Source organism: Heliconius melpomene, chromosome 7 (genome assembly GCF_056956725.1).
Source record: "Heliconius melpomene rosina isolate 202511_hmr_F chromosome 7, ASM5695672v1, whole genome shotgun sequence".
Classification (NCBI taxonomy): Eukaryota; Metazoa; Arthropoda; class Insecta; order Lepidoptera; family Nymphalidae; genus Heliconius; species Heliconius melpomene.
The window spans coordinates 8,910,764-8,929,126 of NC_140395.1; positions in this window are offsets into that span (position 1 = coordinate 8,910,764).

Here is an 18,363-nt window from a genome sequence, read left to right on the forward strand (position 1 = left end):
TTCCTGCTGCAGCAGACGACAGAGCCTGTTTTGCTTGCTTTGGATACATCTAGTTAAGGATACATACAATTCAGGAATATCGAAGTGTAAATTTTGTACTTAATTAAGTACACCGTTGACGTATACCATTTACTCGTATGTAGGTAATATAATATAACAATCTCATTTTTTAAATATTTTTATTAATAAAATTTTTGAATTCTATAAATCTTTTGGTATTTAATGTAATAAGTATTTTATTTTAATATATTTACACAATTAAGCAAACAAGATACTCATGAACGCTCTATCTTTATAGTATATTTTTAATTTTAAATAATAAAAAAAGGCTTAGGTTCTTTAAGTTCCACTGTGAGTCTATTGTTATAATAATACGTTATAATTTACCCATGGTCTCCTTAGCGGTGGTGAAAAAGGTAAAGTATTGTTTTAGATCTTTTTTTAATGTTATTTTTACTATTAAATAAATGAACGTCTATATGCTTTTATAAAAAAACATGTTAGTCTGATTTAGCGAAAGGTGGCACTTAATATAAAATGTCTTAAAAATAAGCAAAAAGTGAAAAAGGTTTTAACAATAAGCTCTCTCTCTCTGTGCCTCAATTAAAGAAGAGGGAGATAATTGATAAGGATCATATTATTTTATATAACTTTGAAATTCTGCAATGGCAACCTTGAATTTAAAATGTTACATCAGCTTTTAATTATATTTCAATTTGAACTTGTAGTTCGCGTTCAACCAAACAAATTCTTCAGCTTTATATTAATAAATAAAGATAATTTAAATAATTTGTAACAAAAAGTAGTATTTTTATTTGTGTCCTTGCAATTCGACTTTGTAAACATGTCCAACAAAAAATATTAGTATGTGGGTCATAATCAGAAAAGTGGACATTTTCGAATTCGTAACGTAACTGATAAGTAACAATACTGATAATGTTTGTTACGAAACTGATGTTATAAGGCATTATACACAACAAAATAAGAATATTATATGAATAAAACTATTGGTTTTTTTTATTTAATGAGACACAAATTAAAATTTTAAAGATTCAATCGTTGAATTAATAGATTATAAATGTAAGAAAACATAACAAAGTGACAATATTAACTATATAATAACGCTAGTTCGTAACGTAATAAACTTATATTTCTAGTTAGAAATCACAAAGTTAATGATAAAATTAAACCCACTTTAAAATATATCAAAATTTGAGTCGTTATCACGGGAATTAAGTTGAATTCTTTGTAAGTGTTTATTTCGCATATCTTCATTAATAGGATTGGTCTGTTTAAGACGTTCTCTATATCTTTTTTGTCTATCAGCATTTGACATAGGAGCCATGACGCTTACTGAAAATAAAAAATAGTTATCAATAGGTATTTAATAATATTTCATGTATATTGTCTAGTACAGAACCTATTTGTTTTTAAATAAAAGCCTCACCCGCTTGAGCTACATATTTATTAATGCACTATCTCCAGCGAAAAAAAAAATTACAAAATCACAACTAATTTCAGGAAGAATAAAAAAATGTTTTTAACTAAATCGGTTAAGCCGTTCTGAGATAAGCGTGCACAAACACATTAAACAAACAAGCAAACAGACAAAAAACTTAAAAATCATTATTTTTGGTTACTTCACGTTATCAAAAGTCACTAATTATTTTTTTCATATGCCAGCATTTTTTTTTATATACATAATCTTCCTATGGTAACGTAATTATGAACTAGGCTTCATATTTTCTCAGTTCCGTTACGTAACGAAATATAACAAAATTGAGAATAAAATCTGAGAAATTCTAACCTTTTTAAATATTTGCTCATAAGCCACGTGTTGCATGTGCAAGCACTGAAGTTCTTTTTTGAGATTTTGTAAAAAGACGCAAATAACATGAACAAGAAAACGAAATTATAGAATACTTACCAAAATAAAAGCCGTTTATAACCCTGAGATGTAATTTCACGCATTCCCTCTAAAACATTTGAACCCCTCAACTGCTGCGAGAACACTACTGGTTGTAGTTACGACAGCATTGACTTTAAGAATTATGGTGCCACAATAAAAAATAATATTAAATATCATTCAAAATAATTGCGTTCATAATTTAATTGTACGTTACTAGCCCTGAGTAACAAAAAGACAATATTTTGGGACAAATTTACTTAACTAATATATACTATTTACTAAATAATATATCAATAAAAGTAGTTCTATTTAATATTATGCATAATGTAAAGTAATATAAACACATCTGAAATCAAATAAAACCATAAATATTCGTAACAAATCTATTTTTAAAAAGTAAAGTGGTGAATGGGACACGAAAAATTGTATGGAAGCATTTTGAAAGGATTTTTGCAACTAACAAAAAATACTATTATTAGCCATAATACATTTAAAATATTACAAAAATCTTTAAGTTAATAAGTAAATTTATCTTAAATGGCAAAATATTTAAGCTATCTTTAAAATTGTATTTTTAAAACGCATTCAAAGTAGCGGGACAAGAAAAGACACAAAATGGTCACTTTTTCTGATTATGACCCATGTACGAATACATAATAAGCTTGAGTTGTTTTATAAAGATATATCTTATGAAATAAAAATATACTTTTTATCGGTTTTCAGCAAGAAAAAATTAAAAAATATTTTGATAGCTATTTGGTAGCTACATCTTTTCTATTTTACACAAATATTTAAGGCCTATTGGTAAAACGTTAGTGTCTAAGATAACAATTAACATATTTTCATATATGATATCATATATATCTATTTAAATATATGATAATAATTTACATATTTTTTTTAATTATTAAAGTTTGAATAGTTAAAAATATACTCTTCATACATTTACATAAATATACTTTAAGAAAATGAGCTGAATTCATAATAAGCAGCTAGTATTTTTCCACTTTGTTATTTATAATCAATTCTAGATGCAGCCAGCAGTACCTTGAGTGGTAGAGGTCACTGCATCGGGCGTGTGTGCAGTGTGCAGCGTGATCGGGCGATGCATTTCGTGCATGTGTGCGGGCGCGGCCGCGGCGCAGCCTCCGTGCGTCTGCGGCCTGTCTAGACGACCCCCGCCCCGCCCCGCACGTCGCACCCCGCACGTCGCAACCCGCGCGCCGCGCCTCGCGCCCCTCACCCCGCTCGCTAACCTTTCTCCCCTCTATTGCTCACCGCAAAGTCGCTTACACTTTGCACTTTGCAGTCCCTTCTTTCACTGCACCACCCGACCGCCGCTGAAGTTTCTTTTAAAACTATTTTAACATTATACACAGGTAAAAATTTACAGTCATGAAATAAACATTTTAAGTGAATTGAAAAGAAATGGTCGGTTGTAGTTCGGCTATAAGTGAATATTTAACATGTCCTGTAAACATGGAATAAGGCCTAAGTGAGCCTAAGAGAGTCGATAAAAAAAATACAATTCAAAAGCTGTAAGTTACTTAGCAACTGTGCGAGTAGTATGACCACTGTGCTAGCACAAGTAGCTGCACCATTACATTGTATGTGCAGCTATAAATATATAGTATATAGGTGCGTGTGCGTATGAGCGAAACCAGCCACCTGCTAAAGGTGGTTGGCACCTACGCTGCAACAGGGTAACCCTGATATCAATATACCTATAAATCAATATAAAAGTAGGCATATATGTTCATTACATCATCTATATATGTACAGACAGACTACTATTAGTTATTCACCCAATATCTTATGAAATATGAGTCACTATTTAAAGTATCTGTTTAGTCTGTTCTACATTCCATCCACAGACCATTTTATTGGAGCATTATGCTTGATTCACCAATTCTTAGAAAATGCATATGTACACTGTATTGCGTCACGCGGTTCCTTTCGTCGTATAATAAAACTAATACACACATAATTCACGTAAAGTAAATAGCACGATACATCGTTTGAGCCTTACGTCACGTGGAATTGGACTGTTTTTGTATAATTTGAATGAACACGTGAAAGCTGGCTCATGACCTCCAGGAACAGACGTCTAGACACATAGTCATAGTCTAGAAACGCGGTTGGTAAATAGGCGGGCTTTCCCCCGCCATCCATAAAAAGCTAATCTACGTATGAGCTAGCGCTGATCGCCGCAGCAATTTCGACAATTGGCTGATTGCACACCTCGGTGACTGTGGCCTTTAGTGTTGTCTCGTCACTGACCGAATTATATCATTTAAATCAGACCATTCTCCATTGTATAGGCAAATAAAGTAATAAAATGTGACAAATTTTGTTTTAAAATATATTTAGCTTCTAAACATTTATGATATCATGTTTTAATTTTGTGAGTAATAATTCTAGAAAATAAACAAGTTAACGTCGTGTTGGCGCTTGACTTTGAATGATTCCCGAATAATTTTGTCGAAATTTCGATGTATTATTTTAAAAATATAAAAATTTATTAAAGATAAAGAAGAGCATTTATAATTTGACTCATCGCATATGTTAGTAGATAAGCTATTATAGGTACTAATGAAAATACATTTTATATATTTATTTCTACAAGATAATATCTTATACCTTACCTTTTACCATACCTTCTACTATAACTTTTTTTGTTCAGTTAGATTTTTTCTAAATAGATTGCTAATTTTTTGTTATCATTGACTAATTTATGAAGCTTAATATAAATTTACAATTTTATATATACAGTATAAACCTATAAATTATAACAATGAATACAAAAAAGGCTAACAATTTGAAACAAATTTCTAGTATATTAACATGCACGTATTACGCAGTTACCTATCCGAGGACCGCGGTCGAGCCAGTATTAAAAATTCGTCTGTAGTCTGTCTAGACGCGCTTCGCTTACATTGTGACGCGCCACCTCAAATACTTAGAACACAACATATATCTATATATATAGTAAGATAAAAAAATATAATTCTATAGTTCTATTGTCTTAATGCGAAAATAATTCTATATGGACAAGTGCTTATACGATTATTGCTTTAAATTTTGATTCTAATGAATGGGAAAAATCTAATTTTTGGGACTCGGTTTGGTTATTGAAAAAAAATACAGCTTCACGCTGTATTCCGTACACAGCAGGGCAGAGAGAACGTAATGTTAAGACACTCCGCTCCCTGTATTTAAAATCTCGGTATTTAGATAAAATAATAGAAGAAACACTCTCAGCGTAAAAACGAAGGCTTATAAAGAAGCTATTATGATCAAAATAAATGTACTAGTTTAACAGCTGCCGTAGAATGCAGTTTTAATGAAATTTTCTTGTCGGCGCCGCTACTAGATGTGGCAGGTAATTTAAACTCTCTAGACGTCGCAGTCGTCGCTCTCTCTTCGTCGTCGCCCGCCATTGCTGGTGCAGATCAGGACAGCACTGCATTTTATCTATCGTATCATTTTATTTATATTTTTTTATCTGTACAGATAAAAAATAGTAATTATTACACATTTCATATTTTCTGTAACTGCAATTTCTACGAAATAGTTGCAAAGAAAAAAAGTAAGGTTCTTTCAATATATTTTTATTTCTTCGTGTATATTCTTTTATTTAAATAAGTATTATAAAATATTTGTTTCACAAGTTCGTTTCCATCATGCTGCTTGGGACTAAAAGCTTTAATAACACAAACAAAATACTAAGATGCTTTCAGCAGTTTTACGTAAAATGTAAACAATAAAAAAACAGACAGGCAGACAAAAATAAAAAAGAAATCATCATTGCGCTGTAGCCTGCACACAGCAGTATAGACAGAGGAATTCGTAGAATTCTGGAGGCATTACGTGTTGAGTGGGGAACTCTACACACTTTGCCCTACACCAGAGCAAAGAAAATAGAAATATTAAATTTTCTCCTCCCGGAATAGAAATCGAATCCACACACTGTGTCGCACACTTTGTGCCTCTACGCCACGAGTGGCCTCGATAATATTTTTATTTGCTTCTATAGAGACCTCAAAAAGTATTTTTTTAGTTTATATGTAATATACAGAATTGATTTCTCTTAGGTTAATTTTTATATTATATTCTTATTATTATACTAGTTGACCCGAACGCGGCTACGCCCGCTTGAACTATACGAATATTTATTAAATATATTTATCAATATATTTTCAGTTTTCAATAGGGAGATGCATTAAGCAAGCTCATTTTGGGTGACGTTTTCTAACGTTGTTTAGCAACGGTCGCATAGCGACAGTAGTTATTAAAATGGCGGAATAAATTGCATGTCAAATTAATAAGTATTTTAATATATTGGTATCTATCGAAAATATTACAAATATGAGAAAAAAAAGTATCCTACGTTCATCCCGAGACCCTCAAGTATCTCTATATGAGTATTTTATCATAATTAAATTGGCGGTTTGGCCATGATTGCGTAAAAGACAGACAGACAGACAGAGTTACTTTCGAATTTGTAATATAGGTATGGATTACATATAATAATATTATTATAATAATATTTATACAAATATTTCCTTGTTGGACCATTCGTTTATTTATGGATCTCTATTGCTGTCTATCAAGCATTCAAAGGGGACGGCGGCGATAAAAATGTATGTCATTAAATTCATTATTCAAAGCACAATCGTGGTAAAGCAAGTGTGTAAACAAATATGGCGCATTATGTGCGTTAAGCCCTGACGAGCTGCACGTCTGCACGTAAGCATCACCTCTGCTGTTTTCTTTTCACCATTTGGATTTTTATATTTTCTTTTAATGTTACTTTTTCCTAATATTTTTAGATGGATAGAAATATATAAACCAATAATATACCTACTATGTATAATACGAATATATAATTTCTTTTCCATACAAACTTTCAACCCCTGTTTCACCCCTTTAGGGTTAAAATTTTTCAAAATCCCTTCTTAGTGGATGTCCAGATTATGAAAGTAAACATCTAACCAAATTTAACGTTCCTACCATCAGCGGTTACGGCTGTACGCGCGTCTTACCTCAGTCAGTGAGGACAAGTCCTTTTATATATATAGATTGTAATTTTCTCTAGTATTATATTTTTTATTTTATTATCACATGTACAAGCGAAACAAATAGAAAATGGTCATTTTAACTCTACGAATCGATGGCTCCGATACAAGCGCATATGATATTAAAGAACGCTGAAAGTGCTATCCCAATGATCGAGCTTAAGAAGTTTCAAGGGTTGTAAGAAGCGCTGGCACAAATGCATAATATCTAATATTTATGTAGACGAATAAACTAAAATTCCTTTCCATTCTAGTTATTTTCTGAACACATCTCGTATTTACTAAAGTCACCTTTGTAAAACACTTTACTAACCTAACCTAACAAAAATACAAACCATACTTTGATGGTTGTATGAGTTCATTATGACAGACATTGTATGGCGCATAGTTTGTAACATTCTCTTTATTGGTTTAATATTATGTATTTTTAATCTTATTAATGTGTTCATGTAAATCTACATAATAATAATCGCATGTAGCATAAGACTGGATATTTCCTGGTTGAATGGCAAGTCGGTGGTCATCATACTCGTACATACTATATTCACAAAGTGTCTGGCAGGTGGTAGGTATGTAGGGTTAGTGGCTGCGGGCGCTGCACCTTGTGCAGGAACTGGTCGCGAGGGCTGGAGGGGGGCTGGGAGGGGCGTGCGGAGCTTCACTCGGGGCTCATCGACCTCGCGGCGCTCGCATTTCTACCGACGACGGCGCCCGCGCAGCAAAAAACCACCTAACCCAAATTTCGGTAGCTGTCTGGCACGATCTCTCCCGTCGCAGGTCGCTTGTGTGTAGCCGGCACGCGCGTGCACATTCGACACCGCTAATGAAGCTTGACTAAGCATTCACGTTTTATTTTACTGTATCAATAGAAGATTTCAATCAATAAAAACTTCTAAAAGGCTGACACTTTTATTTTTTTGTATTAGAATATTCATTCTACCGGTTTCTTATTGTAACAATATGTTGTTTACGAAATTAAGAATAAATCGTCTGTGTTACACCGAACTTAATAACAGCGAATATGAAATAATTATAAGATTGTAAATAGCACAATAAAAGGGTCTACGCCATCGTGAAACAGTTGGGGAATAAATAATAATCATAGCGCGTTAGGTTCCGGCAAAGGATAGACAGTGTCTCCCAAATGTGCAGGAGGCAAAGTACGAAGTGATTAATATTTTTTGGTTACTATTGTCTCCATTGTCTAACCTGCCATAGGAGGGGTGCTTGAAGAGAAGAATACATAATATCAGTTTTAATAAGAAAAATAAGTTAAAAGATATAGAGCATAACATAATTATAAAAAATTGTTAAATATGAGTTGGACTCGCCCAGCAAGGGACCAATTTCAGGATTGTAGGTCAACGGAAAGTACAACTTATAAAATTTACAAACTTAAGTTCGCAGGTGTATACACTCACTTTGTAATAGTTTTTATATGTGGTATAAATATAAATTAATTTAAAATACGTTGCTTTAATATCCTTCTACAAATGTACGTAAATATTTGAAAACATGTGGAGACAGACCGGCTAACGTGTCTCGGGTATCATCTTCAACCTTGAACCTGTATTGAACCGACGTTTGCTTTTGAACCTATAAGTGTAGGTATAATTTAGCATTGTCCATTGTATTACTGGCGGGTCGGCTAGACGCTAGACGGGCGCGTCAGCCTAGACGTCCGCGAGCATGGCCTTCGCTTAATCAGGTGACATCCATACTAACCAATACATAAATCTTCATCTAAACATTACTTACAACTAGATGATTATATCCGTAATACTAATATAGAAAAGATAAATTTGTTTTTAATGTCTTTGTAGCTTTACGTGAGCCAGTTGAACAGTTGTTTACTGTAAGGTAATATAAATACTCAGGTTATTGTTTTTAAAGAGTGTAGTCGTGGTTATTAATAGCCACGACTCTTTAAAACATTATTATTATATTAATAAATTGATATTGTTAATTTTGATTGAATTTGAATTTGAATTTATATTCTAAGAATATGATGAGGCCAGTCGTGGCGCACTTGTGGGTTCGTGGGTCGATCCCTATTCGAGGAATTGAAATATTTATTTAAATTTATATTTCCATTTCTTCGCTGGTGTCAAGGCAAAGCACGTCACTCTGCTGTATGCGGGATACAGCGTGAAGCTGATTAGATTTTTTTTATTTCATACAAAATAAGAGCATATGCAAAAACTTAAGCTTGTTACCTTTTTAAGCTTGTTATTTTTTTCTTAAATACTCTTAAATAAACATTTATATATTTCACAAGTGGACATAGCCGCACGGGGACCGCTAGTTTCTAATAAATTTGTTAAAATCATTGCAAATTGACGGTGGATAATCGCTGTCAATAATTCACTTTGAATCTCGTTCTCGCAACGTTTATTCGCTGATTAGACAATTTTAATTAGTCTCGACATGTAAAATAGATAGTAATTAATAAAATATATATTTAGTTTGACTTTCAGTTATTCCTACATATAGGTATATAATAGAAATGTGATCCCATTAATTTATAAATTTAATCATCTATCTTCACTGTTTATCAGTTTCTTTTACTAATTATTTGGTTGCTCTGCGAAACTGATAAACATGAGATGAATGTACGTAATACAATGAATACGTAATACATTAAATGCGTAGTACAAAATAATAAATGACAAACACATACTTAGTCTTGCTATAAATAATTTGACAAATTTACATTATTTTACTGTGCCTTATTTTACTGTGCGTGGTAGCTTTTTATTCATATGTTCATTCGACGATTCAAAAGTGCTTATAATAATTGCCTATTTGAATAAAGAATATTTTGAATTTTTTTTTTGAGTTACATTTATCACTATTAAATTATGTTAGTTTAATACATGAATACCATTAAAAATATATAAAGCTTATTCGAAGTGGTCTTCATTGGCTACAATCCTTTAAAGGTTGAGGCCAATATTAATAGCAGCACGCACTTTTTCTATTGAAATTTTTTTCACTGCCAATCGCTTAGATTGTTTTAGGGATATCAATGTAACATGGCGCTTAGAACAAACTTTACTCTCTAAAGCTGATGTTTGGAGTGTGGGTTAAGATCAGGACTAGACAACGGCTAGTCTTCAGCTCGAATGAAGTTTAGAACGTTCGTTTCTAGGCAAGATCTAGGGTGGATCGAGCTTTATGACTTGGCGTCGTGTTTCGCTGAAAGGATTATCCTTGGTTATTGAACATGATTTTGTTAAGGGGCTCAACTACAGTCTCAAGATGTTTTGATATCTTTTTCAAAAATATGGTTTAGTCACTCCTTCATAGCTAACAATGTCCACGTTGTAATCTGAAGGAGGCTTTTGTAGAGATTTCAGCATAAATATGATCATTTGCTTGCTAAAAACATTGCTCAGTTGTTAAAATTTTATTATCTGTAAAAAAAAAAAATAGTGACCTCCCTTTGCGTACCGCTTAAGTACTCATATTTGTTTTAATTTTACCAGACTATTCTTCTTTTTAATTATCAGTTCACAAATGAGTAGTACGTCTTCTATAGGCCACAAGTCCTAAGTCATCTTTTCATATATGTAACATGGTTCTAGGTGCTATTTTCATCTCCAGAGATAAAATTAAGACAATGAAGAGAATTTGACTAATCCCAAGCTTATGGAGATTTTCAAAAATTGTATTTAGTTCCATACATACTTTATGTAATGCAATCACAGCGATTCGGTTCTCTTTATAATCCCACTATATTTTAATATTACAAAATATTTTGAACATATCGAAAATAAGAAAACAATGAACAATCGTGCAAAAATGACAGATTCCAAATTCAAAACTGATATTTTGTTTATTTTTAATTGTGACAGTATTTATGGCCAGACTAAGTATACATATATATCAATATAATTATACATGTTTAATATAACGTAAAATTGCTTTGGTAGCTTCGAATGCGGATAGTTTAATTGTCTAGCACACAATTATGCCCCAGACAGACGTGATAACTAACTGTCTAGGTCATTTGTTTCTGTCTCGTGTTATGAATGAGAATAAAAATGGTGATTGCAACATCGTGAAGTTTTTATATGTTTAAAAATTCGAGTATGATGACAAACGTCACTTGAAAAAATATTTAAAAAATTTATTAAATTCTCGGAACGTCATAATAAAGAGAATAGAACAGAACAGAAAATTTAATTAATTCCATTTATAAAAAGACAAATGTGATTAAGGATAGTGATGTAAGCATATAGCACTACCTATCGTTTAAGTTTATATCGCGACATAAATTAACGTCAAATTTGATTAGGCAGCCGTTACAGCTCGAGATTATAATAAATGTTATAAGCCTTATTAAATCTCATTAGAGAAATCTCAATTGATCAACATTTCTAATGTTCCGTGAATACTACTTACTTAATGAAGTGTTGCGAATCTGATGAAACAGCCGGTTATCTATGGTTCCAAGTACAAGGAGCACACTATTAGTTATGTACGAATATATTTTTAATACATTTGTAAATAAAAATATGATATGGTGTTTTATACGATAAAGTTTTGTCGCTATGGCACAAGCGTGTAATTGTAAGCGAGACGTTTGTGAGTTCCATATCCACTTGGAGGAATGATACATCTAATATTTTCAGTCCTTAGCTCTGTTAATTAATTTAAGTTTAAGTTAATTTACGCCATTCAAAACACTCCTTCACGTCTGCAAAAAATATTATTTTAATAGGTTGTAACATCATGTAATATCAACAGATCTGGGAGGTCACGATATTAGCCGCGGTCGCGGTATGTTTATTAAACAGTAAACGATGCAGCTAACCGGAACGAAAGAGTTCAGCTAAAAAGATTTTCGTGTACTCTATAGTAGTTAATATATTCTAGTTGGTTAATTTTTAAGTAGAGTTTATTTATTTAAATAAATAAATATATAATACAGTAATTTTTAATTTTATTAAAATACAATAACATAGTATGTACCTATATTATGTTATTTTAAAGTTAAATATAAAAGTATAATGCAGTAAACAGAAAATAGAACACAATATATATTTAGTACGTATTCATATTTTATTCTAATTACTAAATTAAATGTCTATTGAATAATCAATCTAATCAATCAATGGTAAAATGTAAGAAGTAGCAGAGATCGCTGTTAAAAACGCTGTTAAACTATTTTCATTTCTTGAGGAATGAGAATGTATTCTTTTCATTGTTAATGCAATTTAAAATATGTATTTTTAATTTTAAAATTTATAAAATTAGTTAGCTCGCTAATTAGCTCTTTTGAATCAAAACTCAACGTATCCCTGTAACAAAGAGATATCGGGGCTTTAATATTTCGATACTTCCGTCAGTAACCCATTGGTGCCGGATGTAGCCCCGCCATCGACGAGCCGGACTCTGATAACTTTTTCACATTCACTTCCTAAACGTTCCCTTTGCTAATTAAGTCGACGATAATGATATCTTTATTGAAATATGTATTAATTATTATTATAAATAGTAAGTATATGTATAATATAAGCAACTTACTTATAAGAAAAAAAGTACGATTGGGATTCGCCAATCGGGATTTCTGTACCAATTTTAGGATTGAATGTCGAGAAGTACAACTTACAAAAGTTGGCAAACTTATGTTTGCATTCATTGTGTATGCAATGAATTACAATTATTATTATTTACAAATTTTTACAATAATTATATATCTTTTATTTGTAGTAAGTTCTCACTTCCTGCCAAATTTCACAATAGTAAGTCTATGAGAAATAACCTATAGGTTTTTATTACCCGGTTAGTAAAGTTTACAAACTTAAGTTTGCGGACTTGTGCTTTTTTCGTATGAAATGTACTACAAATATAAGTTTGTATTATTTTTTTCTATGAAATATCTGTTCATTCTCACTTTTCGATTTTTTTTTCTTTTATTTGTAGTGTAAGTTCTCAGTATGTGTAAAATTTCGTAACTGTAGGTGCATGCACCAAAAACTATGCATAAATGCTCGTATCTTTTGATTATGTTACCTTAGAAGTTTGATGTTTTCTTTGCTCTATGGGATCCTAGATGTTGATGTATTTGATATTAATTTCAGCTTGACATGATGACACGATCTCGAGACAAATGGTCTTGACAGACGGACAACGATTGAATCCTATAAGAATTACATTTTACCTTTTGAGGTACGGAACCCTTATAGGATAAAATTTAAAATAAAGTACTATTATAACTGTAACTATGCACTAGAAATATTACAAATTGTACCGAGACGATAGACACCCTGTCTAACTTGTTTTTGAAATGTATAAATAAATGTGAACCGAATGAACAATTGGTTTGTTTTCGACTCTTACTCTACTAAGCTTTTTTTGTGAAAGCTACAATAACATATTAAAGATAATTTAATTAACTATTACTAATTAACAATGAAATTTTCTTAAGATATTTCTATTTATTCTGTTCTTGAAATAAATATTATACTGAGACACTTTCAAAATGTTAAAGCTTGTTAAGTACAAAATTGTTAATGTTATTTTTTCTTTATAATTGCACCTACATTACAAGGTCTGAAACAATTATATAAAGTAGTTGCTTTTAATTATAAATGTTAAAAATATCCGTGGTGACGCAGGGGAACAAGCGTACGATTGTAAACACGACGGTTCTGGCTTCGATTTCCACTCGGAAGATTGAAATATTTAATATATTTATTTCCTTGCTCTGGTAATGAAAGTGTCTTAGCACTAGGTTTTCAGGTTTCCTTTGCGTACCCTGCTAAGAGTGGGATACTTACAACGTAAAGTTAAAAAAATATTAAAATACCTACATACACTAATTACATATGTGTTTATAAGTAATATGTGTGCATGTATATATAATAGTTATATTATTGTTTTTATCAACAAATTAAAAATATTTTTTATTGATATTTAATATGATATCCACAGCCACAGTGACACAAGTACGTCTGGTGAAATATTTAAAAGGCGACGCGATTACCTAATTCGTGTCTAGGCCGGCCGACGGCGACGGTGCATCCGAGGCTTTATGTTGCAGCATTACCGTTTGAAAAGATAAACCGGTGTTCGAGTGAGTGCATGGCGGCGGGTGGCGGGGGCGGCGGGGCGGCTGAGGGGGCGCGGGCGGGGGCGGGGGCGGTCGCCGTCTAGACGCTACGTCACGCGGCCTCGCGATACCGCGTCGGTAAACAACAGTGTGCACTGACCGAATATGGCACCCGGCATCCGTCGATCGCGACCGCTGGTCACCCTGCGGCTTGCATGCTGCATGTTGCATGCTGCACGCTGCACGCTGAACGCCGCACGCTGCACGCTGAACTCTACACGCACTGTGGCCCCGTAGCATGTATCCAGCAATACATTACATTTTTGCAAAACTATTTCATTTCATACTATTATTTTTAAATTACTTGTAAAAAGTTTATTATTTTTATATAATATATTATATATAACAATGTAAGGTTCTGTTGCTTTATAAACATAAGCCTGTCCATATGGATATGTTCCTTAAATTAGCTCAATCTTATCGCAAGGAAATACCCACGTATCCCGTTAGCTGGTGAAATAAACTAAACGATTAGATTAAATAGAATAAATTAGGTTTCTAAGAATGTTAGTAATCGCAAAGCTAATTCTGTTCTTACTCAATTACGCATCACTCTACGGTAAATGAATGAAATTTTCCGTGCACGTATTTACTCTCTGAAATAACAGACTGGCTTTGCGGAAATACCTAATAATATTATTATTTAAAAAAGACATAATTTCTTACTAAATAAGTCTATCAGTTACTGACCACTTATCAAAACACACCATAATCGCCGATATTAAAGCGAATTAACGATTACTTAAGCTGACAAGGAACATAAAATGTGTCAATGTCAATTTTAAAATAATTCGGCGCCTTGTTTAAGCGCTGTTATTATTGTCTGTGGTGTGATTGACTTTATCGTCCCACTAAATCTGTTAGCTTAGTACTAATGAAGATAGTGTTTTGAGTTAAGTAATCATCTAGGAATTGTTATTTACATTTACTTTATTACGTAGAAAAATCATCATACTAGAAAATTATTTCATTAAAACCTTAATGTTTATTTATATTTATATTTTTTATTTCTTCGCTCTGGTGTCGAGGCAAAGGAGCTGAGTTCTGCCACTCAACACACAATGCCCCCAGAATTCGGTAGAAAGTGGAGAACGGACTGTCTTACCGCTAGGTTCTCTCTGCCTACCCTGCTGTGTACGGGATACAGCGTGAAGCCGATTTGATTTATTTTTTAAAACCTTAATTAACCTGAAGCTTTGATGTCAAGCACTATAAACCAAATACGTGGGTCAGAGCAAGTTGTTATAAAATTAAGTTTACTTATACAACTGGATTAGAACATCAAAGGGGAACATTTACATCTCGAATGCGTGTGATTTCTCTCAATGAACACATTTGTAGCGGTTCAGTGAATGTGATCGCACAACGCGCTTCCGACGTAAATTCATTGAACATCAACATGCTATGGTTTGGGCACCAAAACTTTGTGTACGAAAAATTTGGGCTTAGAATATTTAACGAAATGCTTAACCAAATAATTAGAGGTATCGACAGAATATATTTCTTTTTCAAAGTAACATATTTCTATTTGTATTTTTTTTATATTTAATTTTAAAATCAACATCTTTTCTCTAAAAGCTATATCTTAGCTGGCTCGCTGGCTGGCCAGCTAAGATGCCAAGTTGATGCCAATCTGAGTAATTTTCCAGTTTTGACTGGCACCGACTCCAGAAATGATTCATTTTAACATATATTTTGTACATTTTTTCGAAAGCGCTGAACAAGTTGCCATAAAGATTATGTGAGATCACCTCAAAACCATAAATCTAAAAAAAAATCACCAAAATCCATTAAATTTTTGATGGAGTATCGTGATACATGTGTACATACAAAAAAATATTGAGTTGAATTGAGAGAACCTTTTAAATCTATTAAAAAATATTGTTTTGCATCATCATGTTGTAAAAATATACTTGCCCTTCTTTTATCTTTTATTTATCGGTATCACCTGATTTTTTTTGTTAAATCCACAAATATTATTATCTATATATTTTAGAAATGTACGGCAGATAAGAAATCAAATAAAGAGCATTGTATATGCTAACTTGTATATGCTTTTTTAGCTAACGTACTAAAAAATGTAAAATACTATAAATGCATAAATACATAAATATGTAAATTTCAATTATTTCCAAAGAGGAGGAAAATGTGTGATGTTTACTTCTACATTATTATATTCAGGTCGCAGACAACTTTGTTGGTGTTGCGACATGAAAAGGCCTTATTAACTGTCTTCCAACCTTATCACATAGTTTACGTTACTTAATGATGTACGCACCAAGGTTAAACTTCTGTCTCGTCTGGCTCAGATAAGGCCCACATATTGGAGAATTACCGAGATCTATTATGTCAATATATAGTTGGTTCAAATCTAAATGAAAGAACTGAACACATTTTAATGATTTGATGAATGTACTATGGACATTATGTCTGAAAATACTGTCCATATCCAATGATTCAGTAACACATGCAATATCTTGTTTTCTAGAAATCAACAGGTTACCATATAATATATTTAAAAAAAAAACAAACTTACAATTGTGTAAAGTAATCGGTTTTCGTAAAGTATTTTTTTTTATTTTGCGTAAAGTTTTTTTTTTAATTTTGAATCTGTTCGAAACACACTGGCTAACAATAAATATTTATTATTTATTATTAATAATTGTTGATTATTATTATTAATAGTTGATATTTTATTAGAATTATTTAAATTATTATTAGTGTTTAACAACAAAAAACGTAGGTTTCCAAAGTTTAGTTTTGTAGTTTCTCATGTCACGTTTTCAGCAAGTAATTCTGTGTTTTCGTATTCATTCGTGTCATCTTCAACAGTGTCATGGCTAGACGATGCGCTTCGTCGCCTGGGAAAAATGTATGTACCTCGCCTCGCAACACAATCAATACAACCAACATTAGAATTGCGCAGACGACCCTGTTTTGTACCTCTTCATACAGAAGAGGTCATTCACTAGATAGATTTTAATGTGTAAATACTTATGTATCACAAAATTAAAACTATGAGTATAACTGACATATTAAGAATCCGCTATTTACATATCAATCCACATAAAAGCAATAAATTCTTACATCGGTAAATATTACCTACAATTCCTTGTCCTATTTGTCATTCATGATGAAATGCTAAAATATAGAAATAAAACATTGATAAAAATATTGCTCACATTTTAATACTGTAAGCCTCTACTATCTTTTGTTGGCTCTCAGTGTATTAATACAAAGGATGATTTATAGCATAAAATACAAATCTAAATAAGATTGAAGTTAAGGTTTAAGGTTTGAAAACTTTAATTAAGAAGAAGATATTAGATAATCTATTAATATATTAAACTAAAATATATGAAACTAATATTTAGATAATCTATTAATATATTAAACATTCTAAAAGGCGGTCAGTTCACATTATAGTGTACATTGAATTTAAATAAAAATAGCTTCTAGGTGTCTTAACACAAGTAATAGAACCCAAAAATAAAATAATAGAATATTTGATTTTCGCAATTATAACATACTAGCGGACGCGCGCAGCTTCGCTTGCGTATTTAAGCGTGAATTCTAATAACCCATGAAACATGTGTTCAATGAAATATTTTTAAGAGTCTAAATTTCAAATTTTATAAAAATCGGTTGCGATTTAAAAATTTTTCCATACAAACTTTCAAACCCTTATTTGCACCCTTAGGGGGTGAATTCTAGAAAACCATGAAAAATGTGTTTAATTATATACGTTTAAGAGTCTGAATATCAAATTCTATAAAAATTGGTGACGATTTAAAAAAAACCTATACATACTTTCAACCCCTTATTTGCACCCTTAGGGAGAGAATTCTAGAAAAAAAATGAAACACGTGTTCAATTAAATACCTTTAAAAATCTAAATTTCAAATTTTAATATATAAAAATCGGTGCCGATTTAAATTTTTTTCCATACAAACTTTGAACCCCTATTTCACCTCTTTAGGGTTAAAATTTTTCAAAATCCCTTCTTAGTGGATGTCCAGATTACGAAAGTAAACTTGTCCAAATTTAACGTTTCTACGCACAGCGGTTACGGCTGTGCGTGCGTCTTACCTCAGTCAGTGAGGACAAGTCCTTTTATATATATAGATTTTAAATAAAACTATCTCTAGCTCTTAATAATATTATTCTATTCGTAACAGAATTACAATTAGAACCCCTTAAATTTCCACGATGTTGTAGACATAAGAAATCCTGCTGGCGTAGTAGGCCACACAGTA